Below are 15,978 nucleotides of genomic sequence, written 5' to 3'. Positions count from 1 at the left end.
AGACAGTAACTCCCTCTTAGAGTCTTGTAATAGCGGAGCCTTTTTCTCAGTGAAAAATGTCAGGCATGTTACAAATGCAAAATGGAGCAAACATGAAATGTTGTTGGCCAACTCAAGCTATTATGTTCCCAATCCTGAAAGCCGCTCAGGCCAGGGTTCTGAATATGCCTGTGCAGAGGAACTTGCAGGATCACGGCCTAATTTAGCGGTATTCTTCTACTGGGAATTTTCACAACCCTTTAGAGGCATGTAGGCTTGAACACACCTCCTATCCAGTTTTGGAAGGATGTTAACAAGTGCATGCTAAATATACTTTTTCCTCAGAATTGTTGGATTTAAATATAGACCATCAACATACATCTACATCTTCCCTTCTTTCATGACAGAAATAGTAGGAGTGCACACCCCTCCGGTATTCACAAATTCTCACAACACCACCATTGCTTTCTATTCTTTCTAGTCCTGCCTGCCTTTTGGCAGCTGTGGAGCAGATATTCTGTGAGTAATAATCAGTACACAATAGAACTCTACATTGGGTTTCAGTGCAATCTTTATACTCTGAACAGCGTTAGAATTCAGCTGATTCACATCCATGTTGTCACTGCAGACCACAACAATACGGAAAATGTATGGCTTGCCCTTTCATTCCACTTGTTCAATAAACTACCCTTTGCATTGTGGCACACCGCCTGGGGATTTCAAACTACTGTAGTACCGGTGGCCAGAATGGCAAAACTGTATCATAAATCAATGCTGATATCACAGAAGTGTTAACACCTGAATAAGTGTTAAAACTAATATTTTTGTAGCTCTCCTTCAAAATAATTTTCCAAGCAGGTTTTGAGTAATTCTTCCACTCCAGGGATCTCCACAAGATTACTTGTTATTACTTCTTTCATTGATTTGATATGACAAACTCTAGCTCAATGACCTTTCTTTTTACACTTTCAGCATATGCTAGCCAGTAATCACTCTGCTTATGCCTGCGATAGAAGCCGAAATATAGTACTCATCAAAGAGAGCTGCAATCTGACAATTACTTTACCCGCATGTTTTTCTGTATGCTAGCACTGTTTGATTTCTTCCTGTCTGGCAGCAGTCTAATTTAAGTCTCTGATAGTCTCCATTTGTACAGAATTTTCAGGCTTTTTCCAGTTTGTGGTGATGAGCAATGAGGTCTTTTCTCTTTTACTGTGGTCACAAAAAAGTGAAATTGAGATTATATGATTCCAAGAGAAAATATCAAGGTAACAAAAAAGTAAAAAAGGAAAGAAATGGTCAAATTGCTCTGTTTCTCATGCATCCTGTCTAAAAATTTGTTCCTGATTTTTATCTTTGCTCTCTTCAAACTTACAGAATTCAGATAATTCATGCAGGTTTCTAATAAAGGCCTGTGTTGTCTCCCCTTCATTTTGGCAATGTTGGTATCATGCGGTGTTTAGATGTTGCTTGTAGTTATTAGAATTGGAAGCACTGGCTGTTGGGAGTCTGAAAGGACAGGAAACAGGAAGGAGGGGGGAGGAGTTGAAGAGGCTGAGGGAGAGCTACTGAGGGTGCAGCAGCAGCTTGGAAAAGAGGTTTCCACTTAAAAAAATAAAGTCCTGTTGAAGTTTGTTAGTCCTTGCCTGGCTACTACAACATATCAACATGCCCTTTCATGTATTATATTCCTTTTAGGGATAAAATATTCATCACACTTTGCAGAAATGCCTCATAACCATCTGTATGCTCTCTACTAGAGATGTCAAAAGATTTGGAAACATTCTCTGCTTTCCAATTGCACAGATAAGTGTATTTACTTGGACATCTTTTTTCCCTTTGTTTCACTTTGTACTTTACTGTAGCTGTCTTAAATCTAGAAAATCTTGTTTCCATTCTTGCCATTCTGCAATGGTGACAAAACTGAAAGGCTTTGGAAGTTTATAAGTATCCATTTCTTTCAGGAACAGGGCACTTCTAACATATCAGACACAACAAGTCAACACAGCCCACATTTTCAGATGTGCTTGCTAATTTAGACAATTTGGACCTAGTTTTCCAGAAGTGCTCAGAACTCAGTTCCAATTCAAGTCAATGGCAGTTGTGGGTACATGGCACCTTTGAAAGTCTGGTGCAAGGTATCAAATTCCACATGTGTGTGCACACACACACACAAAATGCACACTTTTGAAAACTGTGGACTTAAACCAGTGCCTCAGTTTCCTCATCTGTAAAATGGGGCTACTACTTGAAACTGATCTACAAGTCGGCTATGAAGGTTAATTTAATGTTTAAAAAGCACTTCAGAACTGGAAAGTATTATTTTTACTTTTTAAATATCAGACTGTTTTTGCACCTCTAACTTTTCACATGTAAAAAAGTAGCTTTCTCCCTTTGTTGATAAAGCTGTAATATTAGAAAATGTAAATATTCAGAAGTAATGCTCTGACCACAACCAATTTGAATGAACAAACTATACTATGAACATAGTATTTTCTGATACAATATCAACATTTCACGATGAGCTTTTTTGTTTGTTTGTTTTTTACAAGGTTGATATTTACTGTGGAGTGTATGTGAGTTTATGCCTTCATGTTACAGTTTCAGTTACACAACATTTATAATGGTTTGGCAAAGAAGTGTTAAATTAGATGTTCTTCTTTACTGGCAATCAACATGACAATAGCAACAAAGTCATACTGAGATCCTGTGTGTTTCCAGAAACATCCCCATAATATCAAACTATCCTAAAATAGTTCCCAGTTGACGTATCGTATGTAGATGACTATCACCAAACTTGACCCTTAATTTTGGCATTTACTGTGAAAGTGGAAATAACTTCAAGACTTCTGTGGCCAGTGGAAATTTGGGATGTAGTCAATCTAACACACTTTGTTTTCAGACAGGGAAAATTGTCAGCTACTCTGCTCCTGGATTATTTTGCCAACTGATCTGTACAGTGGAATTGATGACAACTGTAGCTGTGTGATTTACATCAATGTACATAAATTGGGAAAGTAAATTGAGGAGCTTATTGGGATATGCTGTCCTTTTGCACAAAGAATGGTCCTGTGGTTAAGACATTGGACTGACTCAGAAGACCAACCTGTGGCAAGGTAGACTATGTCTGGAGGCCCCCTACTGGAGGCCTTGTGGCCCTGCATCACCCTGTCCCAGAATAGAGCAGTGAAAAGTCCTCCAGGCAGCCTAGAGCGGCTTCAGAAAAGTGGTCAATCAGAGGGGCTGCTGGAAGGCCAATCAGGAGTTAGAAGGACCAGATAAAAGGCAAGCAGCAGAGCAGGCAGAGCCTTCAGTTGTTGTGTAGAGCTTGATGAGGGAGGACTGGGTACCTGGCTGGCTAGATGAGCAGCAGGCTACAGACAGCTCACTGAAGAGAATTCAGCAGGCAGAACTGAGCCCAGGGAAGGCCACCAAAGACCAGGTGCCTGGCTGGCTGGATAGAGTAGCAGCAGGACCATGAAAAGGTCAGTGTGGGCAGACTGAGCCCAGAAGCTGGCCAAACCAGTGAGGTTAGTGGAATGGGCCCCAGCTGTGTGGTTGAAGAAGGCAGTGCCTCTGGGAGAAGCCTTAGAGTTATGGCCCCATACCAGAGCTGAGAAATAAATTGTACTGTAAACCCCAGAAGAGGGGACAGTCTATGTGGCTTGGGCTGAATTGCTGAGACCCTTCAAAAAGCCATCAGCTTGGGGGGGTTTGTGAGAGGCAAGTGCCACCCTGAAAGAAGAACTAAAACCAAAAGCAGGCTTACAACCAAAGGGCATTTCCCGTGAGAGGTGGGTGCTGCCCTGAAAAAGACTGATTGTAGGTATCAGCCAGAGAAGAGGGGGTGCCCATGAGAGGTGAATGCTGATATTGTTACACAACCTTACATTGTGTCTGACTCAGATTTCCAGTGTAACACCTCTCTCAGTTGCCAATCTTGGAGTCATCAAGAATAGTTCTCTGAAAATATCTGCTCAATATGCAGCAGCAGTCAAAAAAGCTAACAATGTTAGGAGGCACCGTTTAAGAAAGGAATAGCTAAGATGACCAAAAATATCGTAATGCTACTACATAAATCCATGGTACTCGCAGACCTTGAATTCTGCTTGCAGTTCTGGTCACCCATCTCAAAAATATTAGAATCTGAAAAGCTACAGAGAAAAACAACAAAAATGAGGAGAGATTAAAAACACTGGGATTGTTCATTTAGAAAAGACTAAAGGGGGATATGGACTAAGGGGGTCTACAAAATCATGAATGGGGAGGAGAAAGTGAACAGGGAAGTGTTATTTATCCCTTCACATTACACTAGAACCAGGGGTTACCCAATAAAAAGGAATCAGCAGCAACAGAAGCAAGTACTTCACACAACACACAGTCAATCTGTGGAATTTGTTGGCAGGGAACGTTGTGAAGGCTAAAATAACTGGGTTGAAAAAAGAATTGGATAAGTTAATGAAGGATAGGTCCGTCAATGGCTATTAGCTAAGAGGATCAGGATGCTCTGGATGTCTCTAAACCTCTGACCGCCAGGAGCTGGGACTGAATGACAGGAGAAGGATCACTTGCTAATTGCCCTGTTCCGTTCATTCCCTCTGAAGCATCTGTCACTGGCCATTGTCAGAAGACAGGAGACTGGGCTTGATGGACCATTGGTCTGACCCAGTATGGCCATTTGTATGTTCTTACATCTCTCTCTCTTTCTTTCTTGCCTGTTTAGAACTTAAGCTCTTCAGGGCCAGGACTGTCTCCACAGATTTGCTGATACCGAGCACAATTTTTGGAGCCACCCCAATTATTGGGGGCAGTAAGCTGTATTAGAAATAAGTGTCCAAGAAATAAGTCTACAGTAGGTTGCCTGGGGAAGCAAAAGGACAATGCAAAAGGGAAGTAAGTGGAGAACATAATGCTTTCAGTTGAACATAAGCACAGTGACAAGTTCCCCTTTGCTTATTCCCACAGTATGAACTGTTGTCTATTCCTTGACCTTAAGCCTACATTCCCAGCTTACCACAATCAGAAGTTTATATAGGAATTGAAACTTCTAACTTCACTTCCTGTTTCTGTGAGTAGTCTGTTAGGCCTGGTCTACACTACAGAGTTAGGCAGCTTACATGAACCTAACTTTGTAAGCATCTATACTACAACATTGCTCCCGCTGATGTAAGTCACCCACTACACCGACCTAATAACTCCACCTCCGCAAGAGGCATAATGCTTAGGCCAAGGTAGTTAGGGTCGACCCAGAGTGTCTATACAGACACTGTAGAAAGAACGAGGAGTATTTGTGGCACCTTAGAGACTAACAAATTTGAGCATAAGCTTTTGTGGGCTAAAGCCCACTTCATCGGATGCATACAGTGGAAAATACAGTAGGAAGAGATATAGACACACACACAGAATATGAAAAAAATGGGGGTTGCCACACCAACTCTTAACAAGACCAATCGATTAAGGTGGGCTATTATCAGCAAGAGAAAAAAAAACTTTTGTAGTGATAATCAGGATGGACCATTTCAAACAGTTGACAAGAAGGTGTGAGTAAACATGGGGAAATAGTTTTACTTTGTGTAATGACACATCCACTCCCAGTCTTTATTCAAGCCTAATTTAATGGTGTCGAGTTTGAAGATTAATTCCAGTTCTGCTGTTTCTCATTGGAGTCTGTTTTTGAAGTTTTTTTGTTGAATAATTGCCACTTTTGGGTCGGTAATTGAGTGTCTGGGGAGATTCAAGTGTTCTCCGACTGGTTTTTGAATGTTATAATTCTTGTCTGATTTGTGTCCATTTATTCTTTTGCATAGAGACTGTCCAGTTTGGCCAATGTACATGGCAGAGGGGCATTGCTGGCATATATCACATTGGTAGATGTGCAGGTGAACGAGCCTCTGATAGTGTGGCTGATGTGATTAGGTCCTATGATTATGTCCCTTGAATAGATGTGGACAGAGTTGGCAATAGGCTTTGTTGCAAGGACAGGTTTTTGGGTTAGTGTTTCTGTTGTGTGACTGCTCATGAGTATTTGCTTCAGGTTGGGGGGGTGTCTGTAAGCGGGGACTGATCTGTCTCCCAAGATCTGTGAGAGTGAGGGATCGTCCTTCAGGATAGGTTGTAGATCCTTGATGATGCGCTGGAGAGGTTTTAGTTGGGGGCTGAAGGTGATGACTAGTGGCGTTCTGTTACTTTTTGTTGGGTCTGTCCTGTAGTAGGTGACTTCTGGGTACTCTTTTGGCTCTGTCAATCTGTTTCTTCACTTCAACAGGTGGGTACTGTAGTTGCAAGAATGCTTGATAGAGATCTTGTAGGTGTTTGTCTCTGTCTGAGGGGTTGGAGCAAATGCGGTTATATCATAGAGCTTGGCTGTAGACAATGGATCGTGTGGTGTGGTCTGGTCTGGATGAAAGCTGGAAGCATGTAGGTAAGTACAGCGGTCAGTAGGTTTCCAGTGTAGGGTGGTGTTTATGTGATCATCGCTTATTAGCACTGTAGTGTCCAGGAAGTGGATCTCTTGTGGGGACTGGTCCAGGCTGAGCTTGATGGTGAGATGGAAATTGAAATCATGGTGGAATTTCTCAAGGGCTTCTTCTCCAGATGATGAAGATGTCATCAATATAGGGGCATTAGAGGATGAGAGTAGGAGCGTTAGAGCATGAGAGCTGAGGAAGCGTTGTGCTAAGTCAATGATAAAAACGTTGGCATACTGTGGGGCCATGCGGGTATCCATAGCAGTGCCGCTGATTTGAAGGTATACATTGTCCCCAAATGTGAAATAGTTGTGGGTGAGGACAAAGTCCAGCCATCAGGTCTGCCATGACATTATCGGGGATACTGTTCCTGACGGCTTGTAGTCCGTCTTTGCGTGGAACGTTAGTGTAGAGGGCTTCTACATCCATAGTGGCCAGGATGGTGTTTTCTGGAAGATCACCAATGGACTGTAGTTTCCTCAGGAAGTCAGTGGTGTCTCGAAGACAGTTAGGAGTGCTGGTAGCGTAGGGCTTGAGGAGAGAGTCTACATAGCCAGACAAACCTGCTGTCAGGGTGCCAATGCCTGAGATGATGGGGCGTCCAGGAGTTCCAGGTTTATGGATCTTGGGTAGCAGACAGAATACCCCTGGTCGGGGTTCTAGGGGTGTGTCTGTGCGGATTTGTTCTTGTGCTTTTTCAGGGAGTTTCTTGAGCAGATAGTGTAGTTTCTTTTGGTAACTCAATGGGATCAGAGGGTAATGGCCTGTAGAATGTGGTGTTAGAGAGCTGCCTAGCAGCCTCTCGTTCATATTCCAACCTATTCACGATGATGACAGCACCTCCTTTGTCAACCTTTTTGATTATGATATCAGAGTTGTTCCTGAAGCTGTGGATGGCATTGTGTTCTGCACGGCTCAGGTTAGGGGGCAAGTGATACTGCTTTTCCACAATTTCAGCCTATGCACCATGTTGACTGTTCCAGGTATCAGCCATTGGGGCTGCAGAGCTCCAGCTGTTAGCGGTGGGCATCAGGGTTCTGGCTGTCAACCCCAGGTGGTGGGTTTCCAGGTATCAGCCTGGTGGGGCTCCGGCTCTGAGTCCCGGGTGGCAGGGTTCTAGGTATCAGTGCCTCACTATGCTCCATACTGACAGTTAAATTGGTGCAAGCACTCCTGGTGAGGATAGACACTGCCAACAGAAGGAGCTAGTGTGGATATGCCAACTCGATTTAATTACTGCAGTGGCTGTACGTCAACATAACTTAAATTGACCTAATTTTGTAGTGTAGGCTTGCCCTTAATTTGTGAGATTAACTTGGAATAAAAAAGAAAAGGTGCAAATTCTTCCCATTCAATGAAATTGAAAGGAGTAAATTCAAAACTGATAAAAGGACGTTTTCACATAACATGTAATTAAACTGTGTGGAGCCTGTTGTCACAGGATACAATTGAGGCCAAAAGTATAAAAAGATTCAGAGAGGGAGTGGACATTTTTATGGATAAAAAGATCCAGGTATGACAGGATTTTTATGGATAACAAGATCCAGTACGTCTCACCACTGTGGCACCTCCTGCTGTCTGTCTGGGGAATTAGTACTGCACTTTCTGGTGGCATCTCACCCGCTGTCACATCTGTTCCTGGACCCACATCACTCTCAGGACCACGGCATCCTCTTCAGTGACTTTGCCCTCTGGCTGTGCCACACTCTGCCCCCCCTTCCGCGGGGGGGGAATCTGCAGTCTGTCTGGCTACTCCCTTCAGTGGCTGTCAAGGTTCCCTCCCCACTCTGAACTCTAGAGTGCAGACATGAAGACCCGCATGAGACCCCCCCAAACTTATTTCTACCAGCTTAGGTTAAAAATTCCCCAAAGCACAAATTCTCCCTTGTACCTTGGATTAGGTAACGCTGCCACCACCAAGTGATTTAGACAAACTCAGGGAAAGGACCACTTGGAGTTCCTACTCCCCACTAACATCTCCCCAAACCCCCTTTCCTGGGGAGGCTGGAGAATAAACAAGATGAGGACAGACCAACCTTCATTTTTTTTAGGACACTAAAAACAAACCCAATCAGATTCTAAAAGAAACAGAACTTTATTATAAAGAAAAAAGGTAAAAGCAGCACCTCTGTAAAATTAGAATGGAAGATAATCTTACAGGGCAATCAGATTCAAAAAGAAAAGAGGATTTCCCTCTGGGCCAAACTTTAAAGTTACAAAAAGAAAACCAGGAATACACCTTCCTCTCAAAACAAAGAAAATCACAAGCCAAAACAAAAATAAGCTAATGCATTCCCTTGCTAGTACTTACTAATTCTAATGGAGTTGAATTGCTTGCTTCCTTGATCTGTATACGGCAAGCACACAGGACAGACAGACCAAAACCTTTCCCCCCACCCAGATTTGAAAGTATCTTGTCCCCTTATTGGTCCTTTTGGTCAGGTGCCAGCCAGGTTACCTGAGTTTCTTAACCCTTTACAAGTAAAAGTATTTTGTGCCTCTGGCCAGGAGGGATTTTATAGTACTGTATACAGGAAGATTGTTACCCTTCCCTTTATGACAGTGGCAAACTGCAGTCCACAGTCTAGTCACTTCCTCCAGTGGCTCTAGCACCCCCCTTGCCCTTGTGCCAGGGCCTCTGTCTGCAGATCCCTGCAGCCTGCCAGAAGCTGCCTTTAGCTCCCTGCGTCTCTGCCTGCAGCACTGCTCTACCCAAGGTGCTTGCTGCCCTCTACCTGCAAGGCAGCCAGTCCTCCTCCCTTCTCAAGCTCCAGAGAGTGACTACACCTGCTTTGTTCTGCAGCCCTTCTTATATGGGCTAGCCTGGCCCCAGTTGGCTGCTCTTATAAGCCCTTCTGTGATTGGCTGCCTCCTGCACAGCCTCCCTAGGGCTGCTTTTAACCTGTTTTCTGCCAGTGTACGGCACACACCCCATCACACCAGGGTGATAATAGTTACCACTAAAAACAGAGTTGTTGAAAGGATATAAAACCTCATACATCTCCAGGGTTAAGACATTCTCAATCAAGACCTTCCTGAGGAGCAGATTATCCCACATCTGCCTACTGTGGGGTTTCTTGCACCCTCCTCTGAAGCATCTAGTGATCGTCACTGTCAAAGACCGGACATTGAAATCAGTCTGATCAATCTCCCCTCTGTATTTTCCACCAAATGCATCCGATGAAGTGAGCTGTAGCTCACGAAAGCTTATGCTCAAATAAATTTGTTAGGTGCCACAAGTACTCCTTTTCTTTTTGCGAATACAGACTAACACGGCTGCTACTCTGAAGTCTGATTCAGTATGGCAATTCCTATGTTGCCCAGTTGAATCTCTGCAAATCCACTGACACCAATGTGTGTGCAGAATTTGGCCCAAAATATAGAATCCACTCTCTCTACAGAAAGAGTGGCATGATTCTCTGGTGGTGTAAAAGAGCATCCAGTAGCCCGATCAGGTTAACGGTAGATAGAAAATTGGTTTAAAGGCCATTTGTACCAACAATCCATTCACTGACAATTTTCCAGTGGTGTAGAAGCCTCTGTGCTGCCTCTAAGGCAGTCATTTATGCCCAGACTATTCTAGGAGTTCCACCTTCCTCTCTTCCTTCAAGTCCCTGCTCAAAACCCATTCTCTCTTCAAAGCTCACCTCCTCTCCCATCCCGTCCCATTTATAAATACATGTATAAACAAATATTCTGAAAGGTTTTGTGAGACAAAGTGGTGGATCCTTAGAAACAAATATAACTTCCAGTTTTTATTTTGTAGGCCTCTAAGTTGCATGTTTGAGCAAAGTGTGAAACTACTTGTTATCTTTCCCTCTTTTTAGTGGGAGATATCAAGTCACAGATAGTCACTTCTGTTTTATGCTGGTGGTAATTTCTAGTGTGAATGTGATATGGATAAATATGAATATTTACCTATAATTTTTTTCTCCCACTTCTTCAATGCATAACAGCATTCTGTTTTCTACACTTTACCTCAAAGCAGAAATGACACTATAGTTTTCATTATGTTTTGTGGTGTGTGTCCCCACACCCACCATTCCTCCTATCAGAAGGGCTGAGAATAGAGAGCATAGGCTTGTTGACTCATACCTTGACAGTTTCTGCAGAAAAGATTTCCTAATGTCTCTTCGTTCAGACTCAAAGGAAGAATGCTTGTTTGGAGTTTCCTCTATTCCCAGAACTACTTAGTCTGAAGAAGAGATAGCAGTAGTTCCTTCCTTTTCCACTAATACAGGGTCTGAATAGCCACTCACACTGGTTTTATACCAGTGTAACTCCATTGACTTCAACAGCATTACTCATTATTTATACCCATATGAAGGCAGGGCAGCTGCCTAGCTCCACACAAGGTAGCTAGAGGATGCTTCCGTTTTAGCCCAGTGGTTAGGATATTCACCTAGGATACAAGAGATGCTGCTCCAATTCCCCCTTTGCCTGGTAAGGAATTTCAACAGGGATTGCCCAGCTCCCAGCTGAGTGCCCTCACAGCTGGACAACAGCGTAATTCACACACTCTTTTCTGACCCAATTAATGTGTAATTATTTAATTCAAGTGAAATGACATCAACAATAAAGATTCAGGGAGACCCATAACACAATTACCCAAAGCCTGTGGCAAGAAAACTCACCTAAGGGGTGTGTGAGCTCCTGTTCAAATTCTTCCTCTTCATTAGGCAGAGGGGGGGAATTGAAGTAGAGCCCAGATGATAACCCCTAATCACTAGGCTAAAGGGATGCCTCTTCCCACCTGGACATTTTGTGTGGTGCTAACTCATTCTAACAAAAAATGGCTCAGATGCATAAAGCACCTAATTCAGGGGAGAAGTTTTCAGTCATGGATTGTAATCAGAGATAGGCACCTCCCTGCAGTCTGGATTTAGGAGCTGAACTCTGTGACAAGGGTGGGTTTCATAATCCTCTTGTCAGCATCTCCCATTGGCTAGCATAGGCAGGGAGCTGCCCAGCATGCTGGCTTTTGTGGATCCCATTTTTAGGTGCTTATCTCTCCCCATTCATTGTATAGGAAGCTTTGTGAATCCCATTGCTGTTCTAATGATTTTCCAGGCACCTAAAAGTTAAGTGTTGCCACATTCAACATTGCAATGCCTCCAGACCTTTGTGGATCATCCAGGCCTTATGCGGCTTTAAAATTTTTATCCTAAAGCTCACTTCTGTTAGGATCCCAAAAAGAGAGGCCAGCCATCAGAAAGGATTTAGGGGTGGTATTAAAAGCTGCAATCAAACTTAAGTATTCGCTGGTATTTTGGACTCTGTAACAAATGTCAGGGATCTTGGGGGTTTTCACCTTCCTCTGCAGCATGTGGCACCATTCACTTGCCAGGATCATCTGGGTGTATCTCACTTTATCATTTCCCTGCCATTGCAGGAGCCTCAGGCATTGGTGCACATCAGTCCCTCCTATTTTCTGTCTGTGGCACAAAACAGTTTAGTCTCTTGAAAGCATGGGCAGTGGATAGCATAGGCTATGCCTCCCCACACAGCCTGACAAAGCCCCAGCCCACACTCTGCCCACAGGCCCCCTCCTGCCTGCTTCCCTCACTTCTGGGGCCAGTGCACACCAGGCTGGGGGCACTGGGGCTGAGGCTATGCCACATGCCTGTCCATCTGCCTGGTGCTGGACTGCACCGCCCACCCAGCACTCTGGGGTTGAGGGTGCTCTGGCTGTGCCATCTGCCTGGTGCTCCAGGGATGGGGGCATGCGAGGGGGAGCCAGCAGCTACTGGGGCAGAGGGGATGGAAGGGGAGGGATGAAGCCTCAGGCAGAGGGGTAGGGAATGGGGCCTAGCCTCCCCCAATGGTGTGTTCACCCACTGCCCGTGCCTGACAGTTATAATGCTTTGATTTAATTTCAGTTGTTGTGTTTACTATGTGGGTTGTGGCGGTGTCCTGTAATAGACAAGATGTCAGACTAGATCTGATCTGGTGGTCCCTTCTGGCCCTAAACCCTATGATTCTATTAAGTTAATTGTTGATCTGGTTTTTATTTTTGTTGGTGTCTTGTCTTGTTGTTCTTTATTGCTATGCAGTCTGAGTCATTACTTGTCAGCTGACCCTGGCTAGTTAATGTCATTACAAACCAATATGGATAGTGTAAAAATTAGTAAATTCAAGACCTTATGTTGTATAAGTCTTCCTCCTATCCTCACACGCCGGTTACCTCTCCCTTTATTGTATTATGTCCTATCTAATCAGACTATAAACTTCTTGAGGCAGGAATGTGCCTCCTATTTGTCTGTATAGTGCGATACACATTTAAATTGCGGTACAGATGATAGCTACTACACACGCTCAAGAGGCAGTGTGCAAACCAAAAGAAGAATGGTGAAGTTCGATGGGGTTGTTTGTGTTTGCAAAATGGGCTTGCATCTACATGTGGTTGACTAGTCCAGGAAAAAGGATGTAACAGCCCTAGAATAAAGTGATATATCTCTATATATGCTAATGTTACTTTGTGGCATCTACACAAATGGTATAACTTAGTGAAAATTACAAATTTACAAATCAGTTTTCTTATGGAATTGACTGAAAACCTCTCCTGAACATGGCACATTTCATAGGGCAAAGCTACCTAGTTGTTTGGCAATCAGGGATTGCTGTGGATATGCCACTTTATTTTTTTTTTTAATACCTTATGTTGGCATGTGTGCCTGTTTTACACTTACTTGTTTTCCTTTCTAGTCTGCCCACTGAGTCTGAATTATGGACAAATGACCTCCTGCTTTATTTTCTATTCTGTGTTTGGCTGTGGCATGCCCAGAAGGTATTCATCTAGCAACTGGGATGTCACACTGTGATTTGCAGTTTATATCAGCAGTTCTCAAACTTAATGCACAGCAACCCCCTTCTGACAACAAAAATTATTACATGACCCGGGTCTGGGGACGACAAAGCCCCAGTCCCACTGCCCGAGGTGGGAGGGAGGACAAAGCCCCGCCGCTCAGGACTGAAGCCGAAGTCTGACCCCTGCTGCCCCGGGTGATGGGGTTCAGGCTTCGGCTTCAGCCCCAGACCCCAGCAGGTCTAAAGCCAGTCCTCGTAACGCCATTAAAATGGGGACATGACCCACTTTGGGGTCCCGACCCACAGTTTGAGAACCGCTTCGCTGTATCTAACGCCTGTGGCTGAATTCTTAAGACCATGACTGGCAGATGTGGGGAAGGATAGCTCAGTGGTTTGAGCATTGGCCTGCTAAACCCAGGATTGTGAGTTCAATCTTTGAGGGGGCCATTTGGGATCTGAGGCAAAAATTTGGGATTGGTCCTGCTTTGAGCAGGAGGTTGGACTAGATTTCCTGAGGTCCCTTCCAACCCTGAAATTCTATAAGTGGAAGCTGTGAGTGGACACATTAGTCCTGTGAGTTTTTATTCTACTCCCTACACCAGTGGTTATTATTAACACTGCTGTTTTGAAGACACTGAAAAAGACAGACTTTTAAGATAGCTTACTGCAACCAATTAATTTGTATCTAATTTTAGTAGAAAAAGACTGTTGTATTTGCCTTGTCTTCAAACCACATTAAATATACACAATGCTAAATGGCTACTGAAATTTTCAAATGACTCAAAAAGAAAAGGAGTACCGGTGGCACCTTAGAGACTAACAAATTTATTAGAGCATAAGCTTTCGTGAGCTACAGCTCACTTCATCGGATGCATTTACCTTTCAAATAAATGACTGTTTCAGATGAAAATCAATAGCATGCTATTAGGCTCATCATACTGCTCAGCTTCTTATGCATCATTAAAATGTATTTTTAAAGCTTTTAACATAAATGGAAGTTGGGGAAAATAATGAAACATTCTGTGGATGTGCAGCATACTTAAAAGGCAATAAAGAATCAAATGGGAAACTTTAGAAGGATTTGGAAAGAATGCCCAGCAAAGCATTCACTGGGTATGTAGAAAACATTATCAAATGAACAAAAAAGGACTGTGTGAGGGAAGCAGCGTATCAGTAGAGTTGAGCCAACTGCTGAGGAAAACAAAGTAATAAAACATTTTAAAAGATACTTTTACAAATGGGCTCGTGGCACTTGTCATCTTCCCTTTGTCTGATCTCTAATATCACCGCTGCACAATGCTAAGTAGTGTATCTAAAAATACCATTCACATTTTATTTTCCTTGCAGAGAAGAATCACATTAAGTCCTAAAAGCAAGTTTAAAAATTAATATTTCTGAGCCACTTCCTGGTGACCACCATCTTGCTGAAAAGTGACATCATTTGTGATAATGTAGGGTCCAAATTCAGACAGTATAAATTGCTTCTTCTGTCTGAAATAGCACGTAAATAATCAGAAGTTTGATTTAACTTTTAAATAAAATATAAAAAATTGAAAAAATTCCCCTTCTGCTACAGAGAATGGGATGGGAACAATTGTTTTTAAAAAAGCAAAATTTCCTTGTGAGCTAAAAACTATTGTGCATATGACCAGGATCTAGGTGTTCTCCTTATTTATTCTGATCTCTTGTCTAGACATACCACCCTTTATGGGGTTGAGATGACTTTTTCAAATTCATCATATTTTAAACAAAACTTTATAAACCAACATCAGTTGTGGTATAAGCAAGGTGTAACTCCATTTACTTCAGCAGAGTTACTATACCAAAGTTAACATTTTTTTCTTAACTATATAGGAAGATTCCATTCAGGGTAAAAATTTTGAAGAATTATCTTCCTTAGAATGGGACTTTAACATGAAAAACAGTCTCAAAAGAATCATCTGCATCTAACCTTGAGTTTTTAGCTGCGGTACCAAACAAGAACTTCCTAGGATACCAAAATCTGTATGTTAAAATATGGGGTGGGGTAGTCATGTTCAGGAAGGCACTAACTATATATAAATGGAATTTTCAACTGCAAATACTGTTTTTACAGAGTCCTTGTGCAGACAAAACTTCGTTAGTTTAAGGAATAAATAAGGAGTTCAAGATTTGATGCAGAAATTGGCATCTCATGATAGTAACTGATAGCTAAATCAATGTGAAAAAAGTTACTGACTGATTGATACTTATCAAAACAGTCCTTGAAATTTTGCACTTTGTCATAGCTCGGGGGAAAAAAACCTTCCTGAAGGCTATCCAGTTTTGTGAGTAAGAAATAGGAAAAACTGTTTTCCTTACTGTAGAATAGTTAAGCAGATAAAGAGAAAAATGCTTCACAAACAATTTGGCTACTTCAACCATATTCACAGCCCTTTTTATTCACTTTTTCCTGAACATTCATGCAAACAGTTTTCAAGATTCTTGAAAAGTAAATTTCAGGTTCATAGTCCAGATTATTTTAGCCTTTAAGCCTCTGATCCCGCAACTGGATCTGCACGGACCAGGGCCTAAATTAAACTTCTTTTGGGTGGAAGCAGTAGAAGTTCAGAAACGATAGGTCATCCAGTTGGGGAACAAAAATAATGCCATTTCACTTTGAGCTATACAATTGCTGAGCTGATATCAAATTGCAAATACTGAGTACTCAAAGTATCACATATAATCCTGAATTTTTTTTCACAAA

Source organism: Dermochelys coriacea, chromosome 1 (genome assembly GCF_009764565.3).
Source record: "Dermochelys coriacea isolate rDerCor1 chromosome 1, rDerCor1.pri.v4, whole genome shotgun sequence".
NCBI lineage: Eukaryota > Metazoa > Chordata > Testudines > Dermochelyidae > Dermochelys > Dermochelys coriacea.
This window is presented reverse-complemented; position numbering follows the sequence as displayed.